Source organism: Marmota marmota, unplaced genomic scaffold (assembly GCF_001458135.2).
Source record: "Marmota marmota marmota unplaced genomic scaffold, marMar, whole genome shotgun sequence".
Classification (NCBI taxonomy): Eukaryota; Metazoa; Chordata; class Mammalia; order Rodentia; family Sciuridae; genus Marmota; species Marmota marmota.
The window spans coordinates 57766876-57794043 of NW_025999968.1; the positions used below are offsets into that span (position 1 = coordinate 57766876).

General features: G+C 44.4%; 1 long non-coding RNA gene across 7 annotated transcripts in view; it reads right to left on the reverse strand.

Annotated features, from left to right (window-relative positions):
- Nucleotides 1-1039: 1039 nt before the first annotated feature.
- Nucleotides 1040-27168, reverse strand: part of LOC125616960 — a 30316-nt gene continuing 4187 nt past the window's right edge. Inside the window, exons 2-7 of one of the 7 annotated variants that reach the window (XR_007347775.1) lie at nt 23071-23110; nt 22241-22327; nt 12522-12637; nt 11052-11635; nt 6142-6283; nt 1040-5565 (exon numbers count right to left, since the gene is read on the reverse strand). This is a non-coding gene — a long non-coding RNA (uncharacterized LOC125616960). Of the gene's footprint in view, nt 5566-6141; nt 6284-11051; nt 11636-12521; nt 12638-22240; nt 23111-23736; nt 23851-27168 lie in introns of all 7 variants that reach the window. The other 6 variants (XR_007347776.1, XR_007347774.1, XR_007347773.1 and 3 more) reach the window with 6 other exon arrangements.

The window sequence follows — 27168 nt, forward strand, 5'->3', positions numbered from 1 at the left end:
CAGAGCTGGCTCAGCACATTTAGTATATAGGCTCCACCAAAAGGTTATTTGTGGGAAAGTCTCATCCAAGCAGGCAGTCTGAGGATGCGGGACTGGCAAGACACTGGAGTCATCTTGTTTTGCTCAGAATTCTCTATCCCTGGGAGTTGGTGTCTGAACTCAAGGCCTCTACTGATAACACTTTTCTTACACAGTCTCCACCCGCTTCATTGTGCATGTTGACCTTCAGGGGGACCCGAGTCTTTGTCAGCCATGGTAAGAGAATGACTGCAGAGAGAGGAGTCCTCTTATCAGCCCCTGCCCAACTACACCCTCACTGACCCGAGACTGAAATACACTTCCCTGTGCTGAGACGTGAGATTCTCAGGGTTTCAAGTTATAGAGGCTAGCTATATGTAACTAGAACATGCCAGGACAGAGTATTTAAAACCCAAGAAGACAATACAATACTTAAGTTACAAAAATATTGAAAGTCATGTCTGGAAAGGATGCCTCTCAATTTCACTACAGAGTGGCATCTCACCAGTGTGCACTTGAAGGATCATCTAATTCAAAGGTCTGCACACGTTTTCTATAAAGGATCAACTAGGGAGTAGGTATTTTTGAGTTTATGGACCACATATACCTCTCTCACAATTCCTCCACCCCTACAGCATGGAAGTCACCCTGTATATACAGGCAATGTGTCACCTAGTGGGCATGGGCTGATTTGGCCTGCAGGCTATAGTTCACCAACCCAATTTAACTTCTCAAGCCCTTATTTCTCCATCTATACAAACAGGGATGTTGGGCTGGGGTTGTGGCTCAGCGGTAGAGCGCTTGCCTAGCATGTGCGAGGCCCTGGGTTCAATCCTCAATACCACATAAAAATAAATAAACAAAATAAAGGTATTGTGTCTAACCAAAAAATAAATATTAAAAAAAACAGGGATGTAATAAATACTATTCAAAGTGGTTGTTTGGAGGATGAGTTAATGAATTAGTTAATATGCTGTATAATACTCAGTTTTGTGTTACTCTAACAAAATACATGAGGCAATTAACTTAAAAAGAGAAAAGGTTTATTTGGGTCCATAGTTTTGGATGCTCACAGAGAGCTCCATCACTTTGGGCATGTGATGAGGCAGCACATCATGGCAAGAGCAAACAGAGGCAGGAAGGATCTAGGATCCTACAATTCCCTTTGAAATGGGCCTTAGGATTTTCCATTACTCTCCAGCACCCAAGAGTCCACAGCACCTCCCAGTTGTGCCACCTGGGACCAACTCTTCAACTCATCTAACTCTAGGGGACCTTCAGCATCCAAACCAACACGCATGTGGGAATAGTTTAGCATAACATACACCATGTAATAATCATAAAAATATAACAGTAATCATTGCTACCATTGTTATTTTATTAATTGTTGTTATTATTTATTTTTATTGCAATACATCTATGGAGCTCGGGGGTGTGACTGATAAGTAATGAACGACAACACCAGCTGTGCTGGTGACTTCCTCACAACCGTCCTCTAGGGAGAGTGTCATTGCCATTCACCTCCACAGCGGGGAAACTGACTTGCATGGCCGCTCGGTAACCAGTAGGAGGCAGTAGTGTCTATGAGCACAGTCAGCCTGGCGCGGCCTCATCCAGACCCTGGTGCTAGGGGATTCCCTGCCACAGACTGGGAGCCGACCGTGTTCCTGTCTTCCACGGGGCAGCCAAGAACGTGCGGCCTGGTGAACACCGGCATTACCATGCGAGGGTTCATGGGTTTGTTTTTAGCAAAACTGCTAATAACGTTACCGAGAGAGTGTAGAAGGCAAGCAAGGGACGCTCAAAGTGCCTGGAAAAGCCGTAGAAGGAGGTGCTGCCAGCTGCTGTGTTCACTGCATTAATTTTTAAACTCCTGGGTATGTCAGCAGATGGTGACACAAAACTTCTCACTCATTTATGTGCATGTAACAAAAATGCTGTTTTCTATGAAAAAATCAAAACAGGACACTTATTTCTTCTCCTCTCCTGTTTTCTTCTACAAATTAAGATTTTATTTATCCCCGTCCACACCCTCCTTTCCTTTCCACTTTTTTGTAAGTTACAGATTGTCCTTCTGTTCTTTGGTGACACTTTAGCAGACATACTTGATTCTAATATTAATGAATTTCTTAGCCATTTTTACCAACTAGAAATATTTGAGTTTCCTTTACGTCCAATTGTTCCCTCCCACTTTCAATACAATAGTTATCTAAGAGTTTAGTTGGACCTCACTGGTATATTTTATATTTATTTGCAAATTAAAATAGTCCCTAAGTCACCTATAGTTATTTTACCTTGTCAATACTTGTTAGATGTACCTATATGTTTACCAATTATTTATTTACCATAGTCTCTTGTCATATTTTTATTCTCTTTATGTTTAATTTTTAAAATTAAAGTCCATATTTAAAAGTTTGTGGTTCTTATTAAGGTTTTGTGTGAACAAAAATATTATTTCATTCTTGCCTGTGAATAGCAGCTTATTTGCATATAAAATTTTGCAATATTTTTTCCTCTGCGTATTTTAACTACATTATTTCACCATTTCCTGATTATTATTTTTTAAGAAATCTGTACTACATAATTTGCTGTTCCTTTGTAGTTGTTCTGCTTTTCTCTCTGGTGCTTTTTACTATTTTATCTTTGGTTTAGCATTCTGTAGGTTCACTTCAATGTGCCCATGTGTGGTTTTCCTGTTTAGGACTCAGTATATTTCTTGGATCTGTCCTTGAAGAGTACTGGAGAATTCTCAGCAATCGTTTATTTGAATGTTTACTCTTCCCTATTTTTTTCTATTTCCTTTCTATAATACTCTATAAAAACACATGAAAGTTGTATATCATATATTACATTTCTTTCTCTATGTTCTAAGTATTCTTCCTTATATGTATCTTCCAGATCACTAATCTTCTCTCCAACCATATCACTTCTTTGCTCATCTGCCAATTGAGATTTTTAATTTCAATGATTACATTTTATTTCTCAAAGATTTAGCTTATTCTTTTACAATCTGTTTATTCCTTTTTACTAATATCTATTTTTTAGCCTATAACTGGAATCATTTTAAACACACTTACTTTATATTCTCTTTCAGACTGTTATTTATTTATCCCGGGTTACTCTGGTTTTAACACGGCTACGCATGTTGTGCCTGCTGACCTTTGAGTGCAGGATATTTCATCCTCATATATTTTAATTTTTAATATTGAGATTTACTTTTTTTCCCATGTGCTCTGTTATGAGAGTGTTTCTCAAAAGAGATTTTATCTCTGCTTTTCTCAAATTCCAAAGGGACACACAGGTATGGAGCAATTAGTATACTCATTTCTTATCCAAGGAATTCCAGGGCAGAGTGGGAAGTGAGAATTTGAGCCAGGATCCTGTGCTTAGGAAAGGTCTGTATTATGAATTTGGGGGAGATTTCTCTCTTCATACCTGAATTCAGGCACAAAGAGACTGACTTCCTTATAATCCTGTTCTGCTGCCCAGGTAATTTCCTGATCCTATCTTCACAGAGTCATACCCCAATCAGAGACCCTCAGTTCCCACTCTTATTTATGTAGCTCCGAGATCTCAATTCTTATCTCTTATGGGCCATGAAAATTAGACTTTCATATTTTTTAAACCAAAATCCACTTCACCCCTACCTGCCTCCGCATTGGGTTACATGTTTCTGATATTTCCATAAAGAATCACCAATGCATTTTTGGAAAAAAAAAATACTATGCAGCTTTTCTAGATATTTGCAGTGTGAAGCTTTTTCAGGTAATCAAGCTGCCATAGTTCTGGCCACTGCCCTGACATTTGAAGGTCGATGTTTATCATCTGACCCAGGCTGTTATGATATCCCAAAGGATACTCTCTTAAATTCAGCATAAAGGTGAGCTGGAGGGCTAACACGTGGAATATGTTCTCTTCTGAAAACTCAGTGTAACACATCAGGCGGCCTTCTCCATTTTCTAAATGACAAGTTATATGTGTTTTGTTTTCTCAATTTGCCCACCAATACTGAGGCCTCACTTTTCTTGTGAGAGGACCACAGGAAAACAGTCTTATGTTTTGCAGTAGCCAATGTGGTTCTACCAGTGCCCAGCAGATGGTGTGGCTGTAACCAGTGTCCAGGGCAGGGCCTGCATGCAGGAGGCCATTCGTCACTTAAAGCAGGGTTGTGTTGAAGTGTCTGAGCTGTGTGAAATCCGAGGTCATCCAGGAAGCCGAAAGATCCTAATCTGTCCCCAATAACACACTGAGGTGTTGTCTGCCCACACAGTTCCATTTAATTTTGTTCAATTTCCTCAAAAGAAAAAAAAAAGTGGTTTTCTTGACAGCAGAGAACAAGAGGTCATAAGCAGCAGAGGGGGTCAAAAGTCTGCCTGTTCTGGAACATTCCACCAGGTAGTCTTTCCTTGATGGTAAAGCACCATTTCACTGAATAAAACTAGTGTTCCCTCCCCAAACAAACAAACAACAAAACTCATTCCCAGTCTGCTTTGCCACTGCACGGAATTACCTGGATTTTTCCTTTTCTTAAGAGGAACTCCTGGCCCCTGAGCCAGCAGCCCCCACTTTGAGAGAGTGAGAGCCCCACCTTCATGTCTCCCAATGTTGTGAGACATTAAAACAGCTGGTGCCGTCCCTGTACCCACCAAGGATGGCACAAGTCCCCTGTGAGGCAAGGAAGTCGTGGAGAAGAGCAATCTTTCAAACCCAGTCTCGATGCCTTGACTTGGACAAATGGAGCTGCTCACCCGAGATCCCACTGGACACCCAGCCACGGAGGGACAGGTCAGAACCGCCGGTTGGAATGCTCCCATGTTGGACCGTCATCAGAAAAGGAAAGAGGGGTGATGGGAAGGATTTGGCTCAGGGTGGGACGACTTCGACATCAGGCCTCAGAGTGGGATGGGTTGACAGAGAAAACTAAGCCTGGCGCAAGGCCAGGAAGCAGAGGGACACTGAGCTGGAAACTGCTGGCCCTGGAGAGGCAGGCTGCAGACCCCGAGCCGCTGCCCCCACCTGACCTTCAGACAGCGTCCCCAGGGCTCTGCTGGACATGCCTGCAGCCTGGGAGCTCAGTCAGGGCTGTGGAAGGACTTTCCCTGTGGATCCCACTGTCTTGATATGGAGGGAGGGCATCATGGTGAGCGCTGCCCAGGCCCAGGACGGAGTCTGCGGCTCAGGCTGGGTAAACCCGGGCACTTCTCCTTGACGTGGGCCTGTGTTCTCCTTGCTTTCCCTTGTCCCATTGCTGCAGACCTTTGTGAAAGAAGGTGGTCCATTTCCTTCACCACTGTCTGACCCAACACCGTGGAGTCCCATCTGCCCATCTTTCTGCCGCATTCCAGGATTTGCGATTCTGCTTTGGGTTCCTCCTGGGTTCTCTGTGCCTCGTTTTCCCCACCTGTCCCTTTTTTTTTCCCACCTGTGTGCTGGACCGCGGTGGCGTGAGGCACGTGCCCTCTGGCTTTCCTTGCCAATCAACGTTTGCATCTTCAAATTGATGGAGTTTTTGTTGAGCTTCTTCAATACAAATTAAAATTCTGATGGCTAAGAAACCAAAAACAACGAAATTCCCATCAAACATTGTTCTTGAATTTCTATGAAATCTTATTTGGGTTTTTCTTTCTGTGCATAAGTATCAATGATATTCATTCTATTATTACCAAGTCAACATTGGCAACAGAGAAAGCATTTTTATTTCTCCAAACACTTTCTATTTAGGATTATTGTACTGAATGTGTGGGGATCTAATCTAATCTATTTGTCCCTTGGCCTCCTGGTCCCAGCCCCCAGGCCCCCCTGCTCCCCCACCACCAATGGATACAAATTCTGCAAATGCTCAAGTCCTTACATAAAATGGCACAATATTTGCACACAACTTAGGCACATTCCACAGTGTCCTTCAAAATCAACGCTAGATTGTATCTAATATCTGATATGATCTAAGTGCTGTATAAATAGTTGTCATACTGCATTGTCTAGGGAATAGTGACAAGAAAATCATCTGTACATGTTTAGTACACATGCATTTTTTTAAAAAACAGTTTCGTTCATGGTTGGTTAAATCCATGAATGTGTTGCTTGAGGAAATTGAGGTCCAGGTGTACTTTGTTGGACATTTACCAGGGATGATGGTAATAATGGGGACTTAGATGAGGTCCCAACTTGTGCAGAGGAAGGATTACATCTCAACTGTTTTCCTAACGGGGGTCCCTTGATCTCTAGGACACCAGCTGACTGTAATAGCAGTAATCCATTCTTCAGCCTGTTGTGAGAAAAAGGGGAGAATGTTTAACTTCTACAACTACAGAGAATTAGTGAGAGCCGAAGGCTTCAGATCCCGTCCCCTCCCTGCGGTTAAAGGCTGCAGACAGTGGTTCTCCAGTGAAGCCTGTCAGCCTCTGGGGACATGCTTCTGGAATCCAGTGGGCAGAGGCCCAGAATGCCCCTGAACTCCTGAAACATGTGGGACAGCTCCCATCTTCCTCAATAAGCAAGGACTAGGGCCCAAAATATCAATGTGACCATATGGATAAATGCTGCTCTAGTAAATTATTTTTCTAAAAATACCAGTGTACCACAACACACACAACATGAATAATCTAGAGAAATTGGAATTTTTTTTTTTCTGATACAAGGGGTTGAACCCAGAGGCACTCGACCACTGAGCCACATCTCCCCAGCCCTATTTTGTATTTTATTTAGAGACACAATCTCACTGAGTTGCTTAGTGTCTTACCATTGCTGAGGCTGGCTTTGAACTCCCAATCCTCCTGTCTCAGCCTCCAGTGCCCATTGAGAAATTAGATTTTTAACACCTTCATTGGATGTACAATTTACTTGCAGTGTGGGATTCAGTGGGTTTGGGTTTGTTCACAGAGTTGTGCCATCACCACAATCAATTTTACATTTCCATCACCTCAAAAAGAAACCTGATACCTCTGAGTCATTCTGCTCCTGTCTGGCCCCTGGCTGCCCACCCCTCCTGCCCTGGGCAGCCACCAATCTTATTTCTATCTCTAGTGTATTTTTCCCATTTGGAACATACATATATTTTTTCAAAGAATAATATACAGATTGCTAATAATTCTTCTGTACGTAATCAGTAGACTGTACTAGTGAAGCCATCTGGGCCTGAGATCTCTTGGGGGTAGTTTTTAGCTAGTAATCCAATCATTCTACTTGCTAGAGGTTTACTCAAATTTTTAATTTTCTCTTTCTTCTTGAGTCAGTTATAGCTAGGAATTTTTCCATTTCATCAATGACCTTATCCTTTCATACTATTTTCTTATAGTACTTTTTATTTCTGTAAGGTTAGTAGTGATGTTCCCTCTTTAATTCTTGGTTTGAATAATTTGAGTCTTCTCTCTTATTTGCTTAGTCTGTTGAGCTAAAATTTGGTTAATTTTGTTTTTAGTGATTTTTTTATATGCTTTTCTAATTTCTGCTTCATTAATTAGTGCTCTAATTTTTTTCTTACTTCCTTATGCTGACATTTACTTTTCCAGTGTCTTAGGGTAAAGTTTGGGTTGTGGATTTGAAGTCTTTTTTTTTTAAAGGTAGCCCAGGTTTTTTTTTTTTTTTTTAGTTGTTGATGGACCTTTATTTATTTATTAATTTATATGTGGTGCTGAGAATCGAACCCAGTGCCTCACACATACGAGGCAAGCACTTTACTACTGAGCCATAACCCCAGCCCTTGAAATCTTTTTAATGCAGGTATTTATGGCTATGTATTTTCCTCTACGCACTGCTTTATCTGCATACCGTATTTCAGCATGTTGTATTTTTATTTTAATGCATCTCAAAGGATTTACTAATTTCCTTTGTGATTTCTTGTTTCACCTGTTGATGATTTAAGAAGTTTCCTTTTGGGCTGGGGATGTGGCTCAAGCGGTAGCGCGTTCGCCTGGCATGCGTGTGGCCCGGGTTTGATCCTCAGCACCACATACAAACAAAGATGTTGTGTCCGCCGAAAACTAAAACAATAAATACTAAAATTCTCTCTCTCTCTCTCTCTCTCTCTCTCTCTCTCTCTCTCTCTCTAAAAAAAAAAAAAGAAGAAGTTTCCTTTCTACATATTTGTGAATTTTTACCATTTTATTCTATTATTGATTTCTAATTTCACCCACTGTGTTCATAGAACATACTTTGCATGACTTCAGACTGTTTAAATTTTACTTAGGCTTGTTTCCTTGCTTAACATATGGACTATCCTGAAAAATGTGTCCCTGGTTAAAAAAAAAAAAAAGTATGTTTGTTATTGTCCAGTGAGGTGGTCTATAGATGTTTGTTAGTTGTAATTTGTAATTTGTTGTTCTGTTGTTTAAATCTTATATCTTGTTTAGTTTTCTTCTTAGTTGTTGTATACATTATTGAAAGTGAAGTTTTAAGTTCTCACTACTGTTATTGAATTGTCTATTTCTTTCTTTAATTCTTTCAAGTTTTACTTTATGTATTTTGGGACATTCTTGTTAAGTGTATAGATAATTGCTATGTTTTTCTCATAGATAGACCCTTTTCTCATTATTACATGGGCTCTTTTTCTCCAATAATGTTTTTTTGTTTTAAAGGCTACTTTGCTGGTATTTGCATACCCACTCCAGTTCCCTTGTGATTAACATCTTCATCCTTTGACTTTTGTCCTATTTCTACTTCTGAATCTACATTTTGCCTTTTTGTGGATAGAAAGTACTTGGATCTTCTTGGGTCTTTTTAAACCAGATCTGATAGTTTCAGCCTTTTGATTTCACTCTTAAGCCACTTGTGTCTAATGTTATTATTGATTTGTTTGCATCTGTGTCTCCCATTTTACCTGCTCTGTTGCATGTCACATTCTGTTCCTGTGCCCCTCCTTTATTTTTGGATTGTATTAAATGCATATGTTTAGTGTGATATTAATCCCTTTAGTGATTTTTAATAAATATTCTCATTCTTAGTGATTGCTGTAGGCCTTCAGAATGTATCTTAATTTGTCAGAATTGACTTTAGATTTATATTAATACCAGTGAAATATAGAAACATGTTTCCTGCATATTTTCAGCTTCCCTTTTATATTATGGTATGTAGAAGGCCGGCTGGCTGCAAAATAACCGGGGGGGGGGGGGGGGGTGTGACGAATAACTTGTATACGTTGATACAGCAGGAGTGGAAGCCGTTTATTGCAGGACAGGAGCAGTATTTATACATTCCACACAGCTTATCTAATTAGCATAAACTAGATACATCAGTCAACCAATAAGGAATCTCCACACTTAATGGCTTGTTTTTGTTACTTCTCAAACCACTCCCTCTGGCATTTTGCCAGGCACCATCCAGACTTGTTTACGAACTCTAACATTCCCCTGGCAAAATGCCAGGTGTTATTTTGACTTGTTTACAGACTCCAACAATGGTATACACTGTTTTTAAATATGCTACAAACCTAACCTAATAATATATTGTTATATATAAAGTTTATATAGTTTTATGTCTTTTAAGGAAGCAGAGAGATAATGCATATTTATAGAACTTATTGTGTTAATTTTCTCATTTATCCTTTCTAATTCTCTTCATGAGCCCCTTGTATAATTAGGCCACAATCTGGTATAATCTCCTTACTCCACAATGGCTTTTCTCTCTGCTACCTCCTGTGTCTGTCATTGACAAAGATACTACATTTTTATAAATTATAAGGCACAGATTAAATTATTAGTAAAAAAAGTGTATATAGTGTGGTAAAATAATTACCCTGAGTTCCTGGTAGATCAAAAAGAAACAACTTCGTTTCTAGCAAGATTTAATACTGATAGTTAAGTGACTTCATGACGTTGTTATCTGTTCAAAGAGTCACCCAGGACTAAGTCCAAGTCCTTAATGACAATTTTACATCTGGGGTCACTTTCTGGAAGGGCAAAGATGCATTGAAACTATCACAACTTTTCCAATGTCAGCTATCCCATGGTTAGTGGGAACCAACTGGAATCCTGCCAGTGGTATGACTAGAGAGTTGCTTTATGCCTACATAAATCTCTCAAAAAAATATGGGTTTATGCATAAAGACATGGTATTTGGAAATAATGAGCAAATGCCTTTTATAGTGTTTTATATTTCCTAATTTTAGGATTTCCTAATTTTATATTTCCTAATTTCAGCATCTTAAGTTTGACAAGTCTAAGAATGTAAACAGATGCACAGCTGGCAACAGAGAGGTGTTCTGTGACTCATGACTGAGCCATCCAGGTAGAGGATGCCTATCAGGCAGGTTAGGTGTGTTGCCCGATCACCTTCCCTGTGCTCAAGCAGAGCACATCATGGTGGTGGCACGTGGCAGAGCAAAACCACTCACCTCATCAGCCAAGGAGCACAAAGAGATAGAGGAAGGGGCCAGGGTCCCACAGCCTCCTTCAAGGATGTCCCTGCAATGACCCAGGGACCTCCCCCGAGGCTCCACCTCCTGAAGGTTTACCACCTCTTAATAGCAGTACCTGGGGGACAAAGACTTTAACACATGAACCTTTGGGGACATTAAACATACAAACTGCAGCATTCTGTCCCTCACTGTTCATTCACTTCATGGCCACTCAGCATAACCACTGGAGGTCCACTGCCACGGGTCTGCCAGACCTTGGACCAGAATCCCCCAAACTGTGGCGCTTTCCTCCGTGTAAGTTGACCATCTCAGGTATTTCATGACAGTGAAAGAAAGCTGACTAGACGCATATTTTCAGACCATTTCCAACCCATGAGGAAGGATCCCTGTCAGTTTATGCAGCCTTGCTTCCTCAAAAGTGATTTCCAGTGACTGTCCTTAGTTACAAGGTCCTTCCTTCCACAGGGGATGGCTTAGTCCTAGGTGGGGGAGAAATGTGCTTTTCTCCTCTTCACTGTTCCAGGAAAAATACCCATTTTTACTCCTAAGGTCATGAAATGATTGAGTTGTAAAGCCTGTGTTTGGAACTATCTTCAGGACAGGTGGCTGAACAAAATCAGCTTGTCTGCCATGGCTGGAGAGGCCCAGAATCAGGCAGTCTGGGCAGGGGAGGGTAACTCACCAGGACATCAGGCCCCAGGCTCCTCTTGACTTTCTGCTCGGTCACCGGTAGCACCAGCTCTTGCTCCTTGTGAAGAGGCTGGTCAGTCCATCACTGGCAGGAAGAAGGGAAAGGACAATGGACAAACGGGTCATGTCCAAGACAGAACCACAGAGGCAGGACAAGCCCTCAGCCAAAGCTGGGTTCACCTGTTGTGGCTGATGCACCACATGTGTCCACCAGGAGTAGGAAGCGATTACTCACGCGGAGAGGTTTTCGAGAGAGGGCAGGGCAGACTCGGAGACAGTTTGAAAATAGCTTGATGATAGGGTCAAGTGGCTGCCTGGCATTCACTGCAGATGGAGATGAGGCAGAGAGAGGGCTCCCGCACCTGGGCAGGGCCTGCTGGGGCCCAACGTGCCTTCAGTTCCAATGGAGGGAGCACCTGGCCTTCTCACCAGTTCTCTGGATGTTGGGCAAAAGCAGAAGGTAGAGTGGTGGGCTTGGAAACTGTCGACGTCTACAAGGGGTCAGACTCTCTTACACCATCTCATCTCCATGCTGTTCTGCTTGAACCTCAAGGCCTGCACTGCCTTGAGGGAGGACTGTTGGCACAGAAAGAGTTGAGGATGAGGCTGGCTGAGCAGGCAGCAGCAGCAGCCTCACCCACCCAACAGCACGTCCTTGCTGGGTCCTGGTTCCTTAGGAGATGTAGGGATCCAGGCCCATTTTCCATCCATGGCCAGGTCCTGGGAGCCACCGTCTCATGGCCCTTTCCAAAGCAATGAGGAGGGACCTGAGAGATGCCCTTGGGCCACAGCAGGACCTGGAGCATCTATCCGGTGGCAAAGGCAAGCATGCCACACAGGCACCCTAAAGCCCGATCACACGGTGCATCCTTTTGTTAGCTGGAGAGACGGAAGGAGTGCGCAATCATAAAAAGAAACAGCCAATTCTGACTTCCAGGCTGGAGACTATCATGTTTTAAACCCCAGGAGGAACCCCTGAAAGACTCTTCATAGGGGGAGAAACTTTCCCCAGTGAAAGGAAAAGAGAGGAGGAAAAAAATAAGTGAGAACGATGTGATAAAGTGTTTTCCAGAACACTCTGCCCAGGCCCTGCTGTGGAAAGAGGACACAGGGAAGCGGCCTCCTCTCTCTGGGTCTTTCCCCTTTCTCTTACTCAGGAGGATGTAACTCTCTGCTTACAAATGGTCCTGCAGTGGGGACCCAAGCCACTTGGGAAGATCTATAAGTCAAAGGCATGCCAGTGCATGAGCAAAGGTGGCCATAAAGGCCTGCGTTTTCTGGGCCAAGTCCATCTGCAGAGATGAGCCTCTTCCCCTGGGCCATGGAAGCTGGTCATCAGCTCACTCCCAGAGGAGGGAGGAGGACTTGTCTGCCCGGAGCTGCAGGAGGAGACTTTGGAGCCAGCTGTTCGTGTTTGTAGTATTTGGGGAGCCAGTGGATCTGGGGACTTATCCACACTTACCTCTAGGGACTCACCCAGAGACTTCTTTGGACATTGATATCACAACTTTGATGTCTGCAATCATCACTCAGTTCCCAGGATGCTGTTGTGTGACCAGTCCAAGGTCACAAAGCCACCTAGCCAGAAAGGACACAAATCCTATAACGAGGGCCCTCCACGAAGGCATCCTGGCTCCCGGAGGAGCACCCGCTAGCAGCCCAGAGGACTCCGTGGCACAGAACCTGAAAACAGGAGCCTGAAACCTCTTCTAGGATTCGGATTTATTTTCCCCCATTATTCCCCCCACACTCTTTTTTTTTTTTTCTGGAGAGCTTAAACAAAACTTTCCATTGTAGCTGGAAAGGAGGAAAAGGTACTAATTTCAACCACATTTTTGGTACTCTATAAAAGCTAAATAAAAATAACAGTTAAAAAAACGAACAAGGTACCATCTAGAGGTGCGAGATTGCTGCAGGCCCAGGGGCACGCTGAAGACCGAGAAAGGCCCAGGCTCCGGCCTTATCTTAAAAAAAAAATCTGGGTACAAAGAACGTGCTACCACTTCAGTGGGGACGTCGGCTTGGACCCTCTCCCCTGCGCCAAGTAAAAACAGAGGGCGTTCCTGCCATCTGCGTGCTGCGACTGCCCTGCAGTGGAAAAAGGACATTTTTGCTGTGAATTTATCATTTGATGCAGATGTTTGGCCAGGGTTTCCTGATCTTGTCAGCAAAGTTGATGTTAAAAAATTAGGACAAGAATCATGGTTTATTTATGTTTTCTTATGAGGTGTAAATTTGCATAAATGAGAAATATTTTGACTAGGGTTCCTTAAAGGTCTTGTCGTTTGGGGTGCACAGCCTACTCCTTCTCCTTTTCATTGATAATGTGACTTTTTTTTTTTTTAACCTGGGAGTGTGGGTCCTGTCTGCCTGCCCCCGCCACCTCTGTTTCTCGCAGGACCTGCCTGTTTGTTACACTGATGACCGATTTCCCATCTCTTATTTTCTTCTTTTGAAATGACCATCCAGAAACGTAGACTTTGACCGTGGCGTGACGTTGCAGATGGCTAAACCCCTTTTGACCTCTAGACTTTTCAAAGTCTGCAAAGGATAAAAACAAGGAGGAATTTGCCAAGTTCATCAAGTCGAGGGCTTGGAGACCTCGTGGCTGGCTTTGAATGCCATCTGTCACATTTTTCTGATTGGAAATGGTTAAAAAATAGCTAGGAAGTTCTGGAAAATCAAAAGTGGTTGTGATAACAAGTTAAGCATTAGCTAGGAAGTTTTTCTTGAACTTGGGTAAGAGCGCATGGTCTGGGCCTCAGGAGTCATCTTACCCCTGTTTTCTGTTTTCCTTTTCGAGGTGGATGGATGCTGCCCGCCAAATCCATCTGAGCTGTTGAATATCCATCATGTTACAGGGAAGCCATTCCTTCTTCCAAAACAATTTTAATTTTTATGGAGTCTAAGTTAAAACAGAAGCGTTTATTTTCTTATGGGTAAGGTTCCTGGAACACTCTATGAGGTGGATTTAGTCATTTTGACCAAGTAACACTTGACCAAACACTACTTTTAAGATAGAATTCTCTTTACAAAGTTTTTTAAAAAGAGAGAGATTTAAAAATACATTTATTTTGCTAGTGAACATCATACTCTGGTATTTGGTCTGTAAAACTCTGTTTTCCTGAGACTCAGTTTCTTGCAATGACCTCTCCATAAGCAGCCTTCATAGTCAACCTACGGTAGCAGCCATGGGTGTTCTGATTGCAATAAAAATTACACATGTGTATTATTGTTGCTGTTGAAATTAATCAACGCTCTCCAATCTGGTGCATTTGTTTAAATTAATTGCAGATTCTCTGTGATTTACCAAAATTAATGAGTATGTAGATACCAGAAAAAAAATATGTCAGGATAGAGAACATCATGGAACATATTGTACCTTATTGTAAAATAAAAATAGCCTTGGACGGCCCGTGGAATGTGTTCTCGCAGCATAATCAGTTCTTTACTGTGGTTTCCTGCCAGCCGGGGAGCCCTGCGTCACAGAGAGTGGATGCCAAGGGTCTGGTTTGCACTTTGGTAAGACATGTTTTTCTTGCTGAGAGTTTTCAGGTTTGCAGTTTCCCCAAGTGCAAAGCACCCTGGTCACCTTCCCATGTGCTGTGTGGCTTTGTTCCAGAAGTCTCAGCAAAGGTTGGGGTTTCGGAGTTCAAACCACCAGTGGGCAGGGTGAGCCCACGTCTTTGGATGTGGTCTGCCAGACACCTCCAGTCTGCTGGTGAGCGCAGAGGTCTTGGGCAGCTCAGTAGAATGTCCATCTTCTGTACATGAACTTGGCCTCCCAGCCCCAGCCCTCAGCTACCCAAGTCATTACAATGATGTGCTGAAGCAACTCCCTGAAGAAATCTTGGCAAATGTTCCATCAAAGTGATGGGGGATTTCTACCTGCGACCTATGACACCACTTTTAAATGCACACAGGTGTTCAGGGTCCGTGTGTGATAAACTGCTTTCTTCTGTCCAAGCAAGATGACCTGTGGGAGGCCAGTGAGCACCTAGAGCTCCTGGCGCCTCCGGGCTTGGTCCCCTCTAGCTCACGCATGTTCATGGGCCACTGTTTCGTGCAGGTGAGGCTTGAATGGTGCACTTTACTCAGTGGCTCCTGGTTATTTACTCAAGAAGAAAATGTCATTAGGGAACCAGAAATGTGACCGTTACACTCTTCCCAAGTCAAGTGGAAGTTGATGCCAAATGCATACTGTTCTCGCTGTCACTTTGCTGCTGGCTTCTGCCACATTGATAATGACCTAGGGTTGCCGTGAGCCAGGCTTTCACATGGAGGAAGCTGTGGAAACACCACACCCTGCCCCTCAGCACCTCCCTGTCTGCAGCAGTACTCTCTAAAGACAAACCAATAGACACGTGGGGGCAAGGAGTTTAAAAGGTAGGGCTTCACTCAACATGGGGACCACTAAAGATGCCACGCTTTATTTCAAGTTCTTTGGTTCTTCAAGCCCCACAAGATCTCTTGCTTCAAGCCCTTGCCCTATGGCTCTGCCAACTCCTTCCCAACACTGACCCTTGTTGAGACCTGTCCCACTGAGGCCCTTTCTGTTCATCTGCTTGGCCAATGCCCCCATCCCTACAGGTCCCTGGTGGCCTCATCAGCCACACCTTCCCACTTCCCATCACCATCGTCCACTCTGTGTGTCCCCCCACCCCCGTATTGCCCTTTTCAGACAAAGTATATATTTAACACTTGCTTAGAAGATCCAGATTAAGAGGGCAATGGGTTCTTTGCCCACTGTCATCTCCGTTACATATGGAAGAGTGCCTGGCCCACAGGGGATGCTCAATTAAAGTTGGACAGTTATTTATTTTTAAAAAACATAGCTAAGCCAGATGTGCCATGTACAGGAAGAAGCCAATGGTAGAATCCGATCAGCTCCTCTCTGCCTGCTGTGTACCCACTTCTGCCTCCTTCAGAATCCTACTCACTGAGGTTAGGGAGGTTGCTTCAAATGGTACATTTTAGGTCTGGGGATGTAGCTCAGGGGTAAGTCACTTGCTTGGCATGCATGAGGCCTGGGGTTCAATCCCCAGCTTAAAAAAAAAAGAAAGAAAGAAAAGAAAAAGATTTCAAGGTTTATAATCTTTGATCTGCTATATCTGCCTTTTAAAAAAGCCAGATAGTATATATTTTCATACTGTTCTTGCTGTCATTTTTCTGCTGCAACCATAAAACTCTGCCATCTTAGTAGGAAAGTAGCCTTCAATAATTCGCAAACAAATGGATGTGGTTGTGTTGCAATGAAACGTCACAAAAAAAGAAATAATAAGGAGTCCAGCTTCATTTGAGCAGGGGGCTATCATCTGAGGCCCTGTATTAGACTGTTATTGCCCTAAAATGACCATTTCCTAAAAACAGACTGAGGTTCAGTTTCATGTCTGTCTTTGGCCACTGTGACTTGGACAGAGGTTTGCTAAGTGACTGTTGGTCTTAGGTATTCATTTATTCATTTCATTTCAGATTAGATAAAGCCCTGCCCACTTAGCACAAGTACCCGGCACTTTTTTCCCCTCTTTTTCTTCATTTTAAAAATAGCATCGCATCTTGGTGACCATCTTGTTTACATAAACTAAACCTGAGACGAAGTTTCCAGTGCCAAGCGGCGGCTCAGTGAGATCTTTGTGGTTAAACTGGTTTCTCACCCACCAGATTCTGGAAGAGGAGAAGAAGGGATTGCAGGAGAGGAGGTGTGTTTTGAGGAGGGATCAATATGTAATGGAAACCAGACTGCACCGCCTTCATCCTCTCCCGGCCCCACAGCAAGTAACCCTTGTGTGGGAGTCAGGACCCAAGGGTGGACTTCAGGCCCTTAACTGCAGGGGGGCCAGGAGAGACAGCATGTTCCAGCCCCAGCTCAGAAACCCAAGCCCAGCAGGACCCGAGGATGCAGACCTATGGCACGTGCCCTTCCTCATGTGTTACCCAACAAGTTTCCGCAAAGACACACCTTCTATTCCAGCCAAGCACTGCTTCTGTCTGACCTGGATGAGCCCTAGAAGAACTGGCCATAACCTCCCTGCCAGAGGGCAAGCTCAGAGAGTCCCTTTAGCCTCCACTGCTCCATCTACACAGACCTGAGTCCTGGCAGTAGAAAAAGATGACTATCCCTGGTTGCACCCACTCCCCGCATGCCCCATAGTTCAAAGCGGCCCAGGTAAGGAGAGGAAGGGAACCATCTCCTTCTGACCCCTGGAAAACTGTCCCAGCCCAGGCCCTGGGGGCAGTAGCATCAGTGGCTAATGAGACAGGGTGGTTCGCTCTGTTGCGACTTTTGAGGTATTTATTTTGTAGAACTAATGGCTGCCAGTAGGTACTCTGGACCAAGAGCAATCTTTTTTTCCTCTTAATAAGAGGTAATCTGAGTAACTAGATTGTGGGTTGTGTTCAGACCAGAGGGCCAGCTCAGGGAGTCAGACACATCCTGAGGACCACAGGGGCACTGTTGGTCTCAGAGGCTCTTTACAGAGTCGGTGACTCATCCAGATCTGCAGGAAGAGGTCCAGCCAGGACCCCAGCAGGTTTCTATAGGCACCGTCATCACAGTGGCCCAAAACAAGGCAGGGAGAAGAGCTCAGCAGGAGGCGAGAGCCCCTGGGACTGGACTCTGACCCCAAGCTCCTCAGCCTGGTCTGCTTCCAGCGTCCACTCTGGGGATCTGCCTCCTGGTTCCCAACCTGCCTTCATTCCAATCATCCCAGGGTCTTAAAAACAGGATCCATGTTGGGGCCCCACTCAGGCAAATAAGAGTCTCTCCTGTGATTTCAACATGCAGTCGGGGCCGGGAAGCCCTGCCCTGCAGATAACATCATGATGTTAAAAATACTCCTGGAAAGAAGTAAGGAAGGGCACCAGCTGCCCAACACCCTGTCTCTTCACCCAGGAACGTCCCCCATAGAGCTCTGTGAAACCAAGTTATTAGATCATCTTATAAATGATTCCATTTGTACACAGTGAGAAAGAAAGAAAAAGATGAAAGGTGTTTTACAACTGCAGGTCAAAAAGGACACTGCCCAGGGCCTGCGGCCATGGATGGCCACTTAGTTCTCCCCATAGTGTAGGCAGTTCTAGCAGTGCCTTGATGCTGAGATGACCACTAAACTGAGTGCACAGGTGACCGTGACGTAGTGATCAGGGCGTCCACTTGGAAGAGAGAACAGGATTTGATTCTCTGCCCTTCCATCAGGATTTGACCTTGGGAAAGTGACTTAATTTAAGACATGGTTTAATCTTCTATGAACTGAGAAGAATAACACTGAGGTCACAGACTCTGCTTTGTTACAGTTATATATTAGAAAACATGAAAAATTTAATAATTAAGCCAATTGGTAGACATAAAGCACTTCAGTCAGATTCATGACCCATAGTGAACCTTCAACAGATGGCGGCTGTCGCGATCAGGACCTTAGGCAGCTGTGTTTTTGGACAGGAGTCTTGTTTGTTGTATGGGATAATGACTCAAGAAGAAAAATCAAGCTTGCTCATCCAGTCTGGATTTTTCTGGAAGCTGTAAGCTCACTAGTGTTTTTTGGGCACATTGCCAAATGCAACAAGATCCAGAAGATTCGGTTACTGTGGACCCACGACAAAGATGAACTTCTGCAGAAAGCAGGCCAAAAATTTCGGGAGCATCCTACCTTCTGGGATTTCCCGTTGATTCTTGGCAGTTCATGTAAGGAATATGGGCATTGCTGTCTTCTCTAACATCCTCTTAAAAGCCAGGAAACCAGCTACAGAGGCATGGCTGGAACATTTTTTAAATCAGTGTTGTTAAGCACAGAGATAAAATGTGACTGCCTCCAATGCTTGATTTTAATTTAAAGATAAAAATATATTTAAAAAACTCCAATTTCAACAGACCATTTGGGAAGTAAATTATGTTTTATTGAAGTTGTCCTATGTTATCACAATACTTGCTAGCGGGTACGTGCGTGTGTTTGTGCGTGTGTGTGTGTGTGTGTGTATACATAACAGACATGTATTATCTGTTTGTGAGAATAGTAATACCAGTCCCATCTCAGATCGAACATCTGAGTTTTGCTCTTCACAACAGAATCAACGTGTGTTTGAGGACCTGGTTACTTAGCCCTTCTGACAGGAAACTTTTAATATTGGAAGTTATGCTCAGCTACAATTTTAAGAGGAAGGCAAAGCCAGATAATGCACTAGGAAGTGATGGATGGAAGGATGAGGGATGGACAGACAGATGAAGTAGAACACTGGAGTCAAAGACGTCTCTGTCATTCTGCATGCCTGTGTTCTTCAGGGCCACCTGTAGAGGTAGCCAGAGGAAGAAAGATTGGGGTTACTGCTGACACCTTCATTTCATGCCGAGTCAGAAAGTACCTGTTCCCTGTAAACACGTGCATGGTACAGAGTGTGCCACTCAGAAGAGGAGCTTTCAGCCGACTCCACTCTCTGAGTCTGAGGAGGAAACCCAACACCCTGCAAACATCAGAAAGTGCCTGGCTGACGCAGGCTGTCTCTTAACTCACATTCTGACCCCATGAAAGGTCAAGCGTCATGCTTCCAGACCCAGGCTCTGTTGGCCCTGCAGAGTGAATTCCTATCATACGAGTGGAAATTCTCACCCTCCACTCCCTGCTGGTGACCGCAGGCATCAGCAGGACAGCGAGCAGCACCCACACGCCTCCCCTTATCTCTCATCTCCACACTCCCATGCTCGGCACCCGGCTGCACCTGGCATTGGCTGGCCGTCGACAGGCAGCGCTCCATCATCGGGTGAGGAGCAGAAGGGCTGTCCAAGCAGCGCCAAACATTATTTAAGTTTCTATAATCAAGATAGGAGATAGACCCTCCCACTTGATTGCCGGGAATACACACATCCAATTACAGTAAGTTATTATTAAGTAACTTATCACCACAATGAAAGGCACTTCAGAAAAATTGGCATGATAAAACTCAATTTCCTAGGGACAAGCTGATGAAATTCTATTTATTCTAGTAATCTAAACTATTCGACCCCTCAAGGAATTTGAAAAGAAAGATTCAGAAAACCATGCATGGGACCTACACAGCTGTCCCTGGGAGCAGCAGCAGCTCTTGCAAGGGATGCGAATCCTTGAAGGTGTCTCAAGGCAGCTCGGGGTCTCTGCACGTGAACCAGACAGTTGAAAACCCAGCAGGTGCTGATGGGGCTTGAGTGCACACCTTCTTGGTCCCATAATTCAAACAGAGGAAGAAAGGAGCCCCCGGGTACTTGCATAAGGTCATTTCTGGATGTGAGTTTGGGTCAAATACAGTGAGCAACCTGCCTTGCTGGCTGAGCACACTTTTGGCAAGAAGGACTTGCGTGTGACCATCTTCACCGTGGAGCCCCACTGCAGGGCACCCAGAGTTCCCCTGCCCCCTGTCCCAGCTGCACAGGAAGCCTGGGAGGTGAACTCATTTCCTTTAGTTCACTAGTGCAAAAACCATCACAAGAAGCCAAGGGTCTCGCTGCAGGTCTGAAGTTGCAGCTCCAGAACTTGAACCCAAGGCTCTCTGAGTCTAAATCTGTGTTCCTCCTTCCCTGGCCCACCAAACTCCTCTCCTTGCCGGAAAGAAAAGGTAGATGAGTCAGTGTCCTGAAGAAAGTATTATGTTTCAGGTCCAGTTTCTCTCTTGCTCTCCATACCGTAAAATAAGAGTGGACTCGTAAGATTAGATATACTGTAAAGCAATTTGAAAAACAAAACGATGTTTGCCCAGGAGATTGCAAGGAGTCTACATTGATAATCCAAGCACCCTTGTTGGAGTGCATGTCCGACAGGGTGACTAATAAACCACAGCACTGCACTCCGAATCACTGGTGACTACTAAGTGCACAGAGATTTCGGAAGGGAAGTGAGGTGAGGCAAGTGTTCAGTGATTACCATAAGTTCCCCAAGAAAGTACGTGGAGGAAGAGCAAGTCATCACTCAGTTCCCGCTGGGCTGAACCCGACGGCAAACCAAAGCCAGTGGAACGGAATGGGTGACAGAGACAGAAAGTATTCTCCAGCATGTGATCCAGAATAAGTACATGAGGGTAAAATAGCCCAGGAATGTTTCTTAATGAGTGGGTAAAGGATTCCAGTCCCTCCATGTCCAGTCTGAGAGGGCATGTCCCAAAGCCAAGGACCCAAGTGTTGGGTGACTTTGTTCTGTATGGATCCTCCAGAGGCTTCCAAGGGCTCTGGATGTCATGAGCATGATGGGGGACAAGAGGTCCAGGGGCAGCGTCCCCTTCTGTTCCACCTGGTCATCTGTTACACTGTTGAGGCTCCTCCAGGCAAAGCCCCATTGATGAGCACCCAGCCTGCCAAGGAAGATGGGGTCCCAGCTGAGACCAGGAGTCGCGACACCCCCTTTCTACTCTCACACTTCTCCAGTGTGAAGTGCTGTTGAATTTACAGCAACTCGGCTGAGGTCTTTCCATTGACATCATCCAGCCAATTTGCATTGCTCACTTTTTCCGCAATAACTAGAATATTTGGCAAAAGGGTACCATTTTGCAATGGGAAGGCTTCCAAAGTGAGAACCTAGTTGTTTGCTCAGTTCCCTTGCTAATAGGAAGCACCTAAGATGTATCCTGAGACTTCTCTGAGCTCTCCTGCATTTATGCCTGGTAGAAGTAAGGATAATGACACCGAATCAGCATTCTAGTGACATTCCTGTGTGGCCATCAGAGGTGGAGACTACAGGGATTCATGGGGAAGCATTCAGGGTGTTACAAACCCCGAAGTGGCCTGCCTAGTGATATCACTAAATGACCAAAAGGGGGGAAACAACAAGTGTGCCATTGGGCTCTGCCAGAGGCCATATTCTGAGCCAGGGACAGTGGGAATTGAAATGTCATGGCAGGAACTGTCAGAGAGGTGAGGGTTCCTTGACAGGCTGATGAATCTAGGTGATGAAGGACAGTACCTTCATCCAGCAGCTAGAATCAAGCACAAGTCCCTTCCAGTAATACCGCTACTCTAAAAGGACAGATTCCCAGTACAACATGTGGTTGATCACCAACCGAGGACCCGTCGCTAAAATACAAAGGGAAGCTGTCGACTCATTCACTATTTTCACCCCCCAATTGAGCTTTGAAATCATTCAAGGTGATTGTCATAAATGTCTATCATATTCTATCTTAAATATTGCAAAAGGGGCTTTTATAGTATTGGGTTCAGACTCAACCCACCGCTTGTCACATGTGCTTGGCCATCGAGTGCAGAGAGGATGCGTGCTCACAGACACCTCATTTCTGGCCTGGCAGGTTACCCAGGAGCTGATGCAGAATCGCACAATGAGACAGAGACAGGAGAAGTGGGTTAACACCAGCCAGCCGGCTACACACTGCCAGGCGGATGACAGGTTGGGACTTAAAGGAAGGTGGAGGCGCTCTGATTACAGGGGCTGGACAGGCTACCTCCACACGGGCCTAGTCTTCTCATCACCAGCTCACGTGTCGACAGTGAGAAACCGTCATCACCGTAGGCCTTTCCTGGATGGGAATCGCCACTCACCAGTTCCCTTAGTAAAGCATGTGTGAAGTGAACCAGGAACAAATTGTGTGTATTTAACACGAGGTGTCGGCTTGCACTAACAACAGCTAGCACAATAAAGTCCAGTTGGAATCAGGCCCAAGGAAACCTGATCGTCACTGACACGGAGTCCGGGACCAAAGCCACATAGCCAGGAGGGACCGAGAACCACCAACCAATTCCCGAAGAGGCTTGACCCAAGTGGGGACAGAAGAAATAGAGAAGATTGGTGGAGACCCGAGGAAGGACAAGGAAATGGGACTGTGATCTAAAGCCCCGTGTTAAAGGTCCTCAGACCTTCACTCCTAAGCCGTTTCTCCCCAGCCTGTCACTCACAAACTTCTGCCCAATCAGTAAGCCTTAGAGTTACCGTAAGTTCACCCTCTTATGAAAATTACCTTGTGCACTGCTAATCAGCCCATGTAACGAGTTGATCAAGCAAAGAGAGATGTGATATTTTAGGACAGCTATGCTCTGGGGTACTTACCAATGTCCTCTACTGATCAGATAATGGAGGCCACACCAGCCTAGGAGAAAGGAGACCAGACTCTGTGAACTGTCTTTGATCACCAGGCTGATGTCCTCCCCACCTACCTTCCTATGCTCACCCCTCACCACGTTTCCTTTAAAAGAAGAGCCCAGACCCCCAAACTCTCTCACTCTCAAGCGGGCTGCAAATCTCACCCAAAGGATATTCCTTGCTTTCCCAAATAAATTTCCTTGCCTCTAACTGACACATCCTTAATTTCACCTCTGCAATGTTTGTCAAGAACCCCTTTCCCCTGAGTAGAGGTTTCCCTCTCTGGGAACTCCTTGGACCTCCCCTGGAGACAGGAGGCTGGCCTTTGTACAGAGAGTCTGCATTTTGTGGATCTAACTTTTATTATTATTATTATTATTATTATTTATTTTTAAAAATGTATTCATTTTGCTTAGGTATATATGTCAGCTAAATGCATTTTGACTCATTGTACACAATTACAGCACAACTTTTCATTTCTCTGGTTGTACACAATGTAGCGTCACACCCTATGTGCAGTCTTACATGCACCTAGGGTAATGATGTCCACCTCATTCCAACATCTTTACTGCCCCCATGCACCTTCCCCACCCTCCCTCCCCTTTGCCCAAAGTTTCTCCATTTTTCCCATACCTCCCCACTCTCCATTTTGGATCAGTATCCATTTATCAGAGAGAACATTTGATCTTTGGTTTTGGCATTGGCTAACTTCACTTAGCTTGATATTCTCCAACTTCATCCATTTACCTGCAAATGCCATGATTTTATTCTTTTAATGCTGAGTAATATCCATTGTGTATATATACCACAGTTTCTTTATCCATCCATCTATTGAAGGACATCTAAGTTGCTATGAATATTGATGTGGCTGCGTTACTATACTATACTTATTTTAAGTCCTTTGGGTATAGACCAAGGAGTGGGATGGCTGGGTCAAATGGTGGTTCTATTCCAAGTTTTCTAAGTAACCTCCATACTGCTTTCCAGATTGGTTGCACCAATTTGTAGTCCCACCAGCAATGTATGAGTGTGCCTTTCCCCCCCACATCCTTGCCAACACTTATTGTTATCTGTATTCTTGATAACTGCCTTTCTGACTGGCGTGAGATGAAATCTTAGAGTAGTTTTGATTTGCATTTCACCAATACTTAGACTTCCTTAACAAGACTCCTAAAGCACAAGAAATAAAATCAAGAATTAATAAATGGGATGGTCTCAAACTAAAAGGCTTCTTCTCAGCAAAAGAAACAACCAATGAGGCGAAGAGAGAGCCTACATTTGGGGAGCAAAATTTTGCCACCCATGTATCAAATAGATAGAGCATCAATCTCCAGGATATATAAAGAACTCAAAAAACAAACACCCCAATCAATAAATGAGCCAAGAAAATGAACAGATACTTCTCAGAAGATGATATATAATCAATCAACAAATATATGAAAAAATGTTCAACATCTCTAGAATTAGAGAAATACAAATCAAAACTACTCTAAGATTTCATCTCATGCCAGGCAGAATGGCAGCTATCAAGAATACAGACAACAATACGTGTTGTAGGTCTAACTTTTTCAACACGCATTTTCCCATTGACAATGTTGGGTTTTACAGATGCCCAAGAGAATGTCCATTTAGTGCTACCAAAGATATCAGGCCATATTAACACTTTTGTTTTCAAATTATTTTTTATCATTTAACAATTGACTACAGAGGAGCTGAGGAGGCCTGGAGGGATAGGATGACCAGCCACAGCCATCCACCTGGGCTGGGGAATTTCCTAGCACTTTCAGTGAAGGAATAACTTGAGGTAACATCTCTATTAAGTAATTTTTGCATTTTTCATAATTTTTGAGCTATCTGGTTAAAGGATGCACAAGCCCTAAAACAGCCTCCCTATTTTCCCCGAGCACGAATTCTCTGGGTTGAGGTTGGTGGCAGGAAAAAGAGGAAGCCTCAGGTGGAGGTTGGAGGCTGTGCTCAGTCCGACTGTCTCTCCCAAGGGACCTAGGAACAATGAGAGACAAGGGATTCTGCAACCAAATTCATTCTTCTCATGATTCTTGCTGTCTGGGCTCTGCGAAGCAAAGTGAGATCTCCATGCTAGGCCTTCCCAGAGGTCGGTCGCTTGGCGTTTAAATCTTGACTTAATTATCTTATCTTCTCCAGTCCCTTTTCCTGGAATGTCTACAGTCCTTCTTTGATTCCACCTATAGAAACTTTGTAGGTTAGAGTCAATTGTTCCTGCCCCTGGAAGCCTACCAACAGCTCTGGGGGGAATTGCCCTTCCGGTGGGCTTCTAGAATACTCCAGTGGACTAGCACTGACATACCACAGCATGATTAGCTATGTGTCTATCTTTCTGCTCAACAGTAATTCGCATAGTGTGGGGACTATGGGGCCTTCTTAATTCAGCAAGGAGAAGGCACCAAATTTAGTTACTAATCAAACTAAATTAACACAATATCAGTAACAAGGGGTTAGTGATAAGAAAACCCTGCCAAGATCCCCTGGCCCTTTGAGTAACTTATCGCGAGCAGAGTAAATCACATGCATCTTAAATTCCCAATTTTCCTCCTGAGATTCCTGATTTTATTTGGGCTGGGAGACTGGAGCACCAACGGAAGGGAAGCGCCCAGCATTCCCACGGTGAGCTCTGGTTGCTGATTTGCCTGCATTCCCGAGAGGGCCTTTTACTGCATCCGGGGGCCATTCCTGTGCCTCTGGGCATGACTTCCAGTGGCCTGCTGCCCCTGCCCTGGGGTATGGGAGCCACTTCCATGGCAGGTGCAGAAAGATGCCAGCTCCTAGGGCCCCCTTCTTCCCTGAGCCAGAGACTGACTTGGCAGGAGGGTGAAAGCCCAGCCCCCTCACCTAGGATGCTGATTTCACTCGGAACTTCCCCTGGGATCGGGCAGACATGGACTTGGCCTTGGTTACCATTGGCCCTGGCTTTCTTCCTCCCGTGACTTGCTCCTCTGTACCCCTTTGGGTTACCCCAGGAGGACTTCCTTAACAAATCGCACATGTATCTTGTCCCAAGTTTTGTTTCTAGAGAACCTACCTAGGACAAGAGTGCAGTTTCATGGCTGCCTAAGGCCAGCTTCTTGCCACGAAGGACAAGACAAGCAGGTCCTCGCCTCTGGCCTATAGTCTTGCAGGGGTTAAAATGGTCACAGTTGACTTTGCACAGCTGGCTGTATCTCCAGGTGCCATTTGCCCACCTCTGGGTAGGGACAATGGGAGCACACCAGAGGCAACCATGTTGGCCATGTTGGGCTTTACCTGTGGGTCTCTGAGCCCATGTAGTTCTGGGAGGTTCTGAGTCCTAGCAACTGGCATAGCTCTCCAGAAATAGCTTTCTATCTAACCCGACTTAAGCAGAATCTATTCAAAGGTAAAAATGTATTTTTTTCTCTCATCACACTTCAAGGTTTTTTTATGTCTCAACTCAAGCCAAGATGGGAATTGGAAGTACTACAGCATTTTTTTTTCCCTTTTGGAAATTATTCTTGGGAAATGGGGCTCTTGAAGATGCTGGTGCTTATAAACTTTTCTACCCAGTACTCAGCTGTCTTCTCAGAGATTCATATAGAAGTGCAGGTTTTAGATGTATGATGTGTGCAGAGTTGAGACGTACAAGTCTTGCTTTCCATTAACTGGAGGAAGGAAGAAAGAGGGGTGGGAAGAAAGAGAAAAGGTAAAGAAAAGGAGGGAGGGAGAAAAAGAGAGAGGAACGGGGGAGAGAAGGTGGAAAACAAGATGATTTGGTGATTATGTTTGGTTTTATTTTAGGCTGAAAGATCAGTAACATATTCCATCTTCAATTGCAAAATGATTAGCTGTTTCATGTGATCTTATTCAGTAAATCCCAGGCCCTAGCCCTTATAACCATGTTAAGAAACAGATTTTACTCCCTGGATGGGACGGATATCGGGGGACAAGATATCATTGTCAGGACTGAAAGTTTTCTTATTTACCTCAGCCTCAAAAATTCCCAGAAACCGAGAGATCATTCCATTACTAAAACACAGAAAACAAAGTCTGTCCCCTGAAACAGATGTCTCAGAG